Raw genomic sequence first — 3,799 nt, forward strand, 5'->3', positions numbered from 1 at the left:
CCACCCAGGCACCCCAGCACTATTCTTCTTTTGCTTTACAAATTCTGTGCTTTATATTCTTGATTAAAACTAAATTTGAAACTATGCATTTCAAGAACACTCCAGCAATATTTAAAGTTATCTGTACTCTGAACATTTTAAGTGAAATCAAAAGGATTAATTTAGAATGAATAAACCTGAATTTTAAAATGTATTGTTTACTAAATAATTAATATAAATAAGTATTTTATTTGTATATTCTTGCATATGTGTATTTATATATAAATGTGTATATTATTAGTTTATTATATTTATGCATTAGTTATATATTGCATTTTGTATTTTACTTAAATATGTGTTTGTGGTACAAATATGTATTAAATAATGTATATAGTATGATTATATGTAAAAATATATGTAATCAGTATTATAATATATATATTTATGTATCTATATATAGTCTGTTGTGCCATCAACTTTTTTTTTTAAGATTTTATTTATTTTGGGGGGAGAGAGAGAGAGCAAGTAGGAAGGGGCAGAGGGAGAGGGAAAAAGAATCTGAAGCCCACTCACACTGAGCGTGGAGCCCTACCTCACTCCTACAACCATGAGATCAAGACCTGAGGCCAAGTCTGACACTCAACCCACTGAAACACCCAGGAACCCCATGGCAGTCAGCTCCTAAGATGGTTCCCAATGACCCTCACCTTCTAGTATTTTAGTATTATATGTAATTCATACTCCTTAGTGTGGGCTGGACCTGGTAACTTACTGCTAATGAATAGAATATGGTGAAAAGCTCAAAGATTAAGCAACAAGAAGACCTTGGTTTCTTTCTTGCTCACTTTCTCTTGCTCTCTCACTTGCTTTGATGGAAGCCAGCTTTCATACTGTGAACTCCCCTGTAAAGAGACTCCGGGGACAAATAACTGAGCAAAGCCTCTAGCCAACAGCCAGTGAGAAAGCGAGTCCCTCACTTCAACTACCCCTAAGGAAATCAATCCTGTGAATGTTAATGACTGAGCTGGGAAGCTGATCCTTCCCCGCCTCCAAGCCACCCAGCTAGTTGAGCCTTCAATTAAGATCATGTTCTCAGCCATTACCTTGATCACAGTCTTGTAAAAGTTCCCAAACCATACAACCTAGTCAAGATGTGGCTGAATTCCTGAGCAACAGAAATGATGAGCAACAGAAACAAAAACGATGTTTTAAGCTACTACATTTTGAGATGATTTGTTATGCAGCAAAAACTAACTAATGCATCTATGTATTTATCTTCAAATGTGCATAAAATGATATAAATGTTATTCATTTGAGTATTTACTACTCCCACTTACAAAGGTAGTGATACAAATCTTGAATTAAGGGTCATAAAATTACTCTGGTTATTACTATTCCTATTAATTATTGCACAGATAAATTTAAATTCTAGATATTAGGAAATGTATGTTTTTCAAATGTGAACTAGGAAAATACTGTCATGAAACCCTATAGATACCTTGTGGTGACTCCTCCTCTCTGCTGTTTCAAAGTAACATAAATATTTTTAACCTTCTCTGACTTTGCAGGTTGAGTGTTATTTCAACATGTCTTTATATTTTTTTTTCTTAAAAAAAAAGAAGAAAAAGTTTAACTTGCTTCCTCCTGCTTCCTACCATGAAATGACATCCTTACTTCTTTTTTCATACTTTGCTTCTGATTAAGCAGCATGATGCTTTCCTTTTTAATTATATGATGTGTTCTTATTTGTGTCTATGCTGACTTTCAAAAATTAATTCCTGGAGTTCATAGCTATATGCTTCAAAGATAGCCTTCTCAGAAATGAAATAAAAAAGAAAATGCTGATATTCATTTCTCAATTTATATAATGGTTGGGACCTCATTTTATGAACGTTTACAAATTGAAATATTTTTGCTTTAATTTTGGTTAGTAATAATACTAATGATAAAAGTAATATTTATGAGCTTTGAATAACATTTATTGGCTTTCACATATTTTATTCCCTCCTAATTACAACTCCCATAATAGCTTGTAGCATTCTCATTTTTCATATGAAGAAACTAAGCTCAGAGATGTTAATCAACTTATATAAGGTTACAAAGATGGTAAACAAGTGTGTTAAAAAAAATGAGTTGGCATACTTTGAATTGAAAATTCTGTTTTTATAGCAATTAAGAATATGTAGCCTAAACAACTAATATCCACGATGAAGTTACTATCAGTTCAAAATTATATAACTATGTGTTCCTTTCTTCATATTCTTATTGGTATTCTTATCAATAGAATAATGGATTAGACTAGAGAATTTCTAATGAATGTAAAAACTCTAATATACCATGATTCTACTCAGAGGCCCATTCAAACTTGTTGGCAAAACCTATCACAGTGTGTTGAAATAACAATCTAAAGTATGTTTATTGTACCTTACACCTGCCAGAATAGCTCAAATAAAGAAGAAATAGCAAGGGTTGAAAGAATGTGGAAAAAAACAGAATCTACATGCACTATTGGTGGAAATGTAAATTGGTATGGCCAAAGAGGAAAACAATATGGAGGTTCCTCAAAAAATTAAAAATGGAAATAGTACATGATCCAATAATTGCACTGCTAGGTATTTATCAAAAAAAAAAAAAAAAGAAAGAAAGAAAGAAAATAAAGGAAAAGAAAGAAACCCACAAAAACAAATAAATTTCACTGCTATTTACCCAGAAAAAAAACAAAATAAAAAGATACCTGCACCCTTACATTTATTGCAGCATTATATATAATAGAAAGGATATGAGAGAAACCTGTGCCCATTGATAGATCAATGGATAAGGAAAATATGGTGTATATGCAATGAACTATCACACGGTCATAACAAGGATGAGACCGTGCTATGTGTGACAATACAGATGAACCTAGAGAGTATTATGCTAAATGACGTAAGTCAGAATGAGACAAATATCCTATGATTGCATTCATATGTGGAATCTAGAAAATAAAACAAATGAATAAACAAACATAAAGCAGAATACAAAAAGCAAACTGATGGCCACCAGAGGGAGGGAGTAGCAGGATATGCAAAATAGGTGAAGGAGAATGGGAGAAACAGGCTTTCAGTTAGGGAATGAATGAGTCATGGGAATAAAAGTCATAAGGAATATAGGTAAAGATATTGTAATAGCATTGTGTGTGACAGATGGTAGATACACCAGTGGTGAGCATAGCATAATGCACAGAGAAGTCATAGGCTGCCTTTTAGATTTGTTGATTTGTTTCCTTTGCTGTGCAGAAGCTTTTTATCTTGATGAAGTTCCAATATCATTTTTCTTTTCTTTCCCTTGCCTGTGGTGATGTGTCTATAAGAAGTTGCTACGGCCAAGGTCAAAGATGCTTCTGCTTGTGTTCTGCTCTAGTATTTTGATGGTTTCCTACCTCACATTAAGTTCTTTCATTCATTTTGAATTGATTTTTTGTATGATGTAAGAAAGTGGTCCAGTTTCATTCTCCTGCATGTCCAGTTTTCCCAATAGCATTTGTTGAAGAGACTGTCTTTTTCCCATTGGATGTTCTTTCCTGCTTTGTCGAAGATAGGTTGACCATACAGTTGTGGGTCAGTTTCTGGGTTCTCTATTCTGTTCCATTGGTCTGTGTCTGTTTTTGTGCCAGTACCATATTGTCTTGATGATTACAGCTTTATAATATAGTTTGAAATCCAGAATCGTGATACCTCCAGTTTTGTCCTTCTTTTTCAAACTTGTTCTGGTTATTTGGGGTCTTTTGTGGTTCCATGCAAATTTTAAAATTGTTTGTTCTAGCTCTGTGAAATATGCTAGT

The sequence above is a fragment of the Mustela erminea genome, chromosome 16, assembly GCF_009829155.1.
Source record: "Mustela erminea isolate mMusErm1 chromosome 16, mMusErm1.Pri, whole genome shotgun sequence".
NCBI classification, from domain to species: Eukaryota; Metazoa; Chordata; class Mammalia; order Carnivora; family Mustelidae; genus Mustela; species Mustela erminea.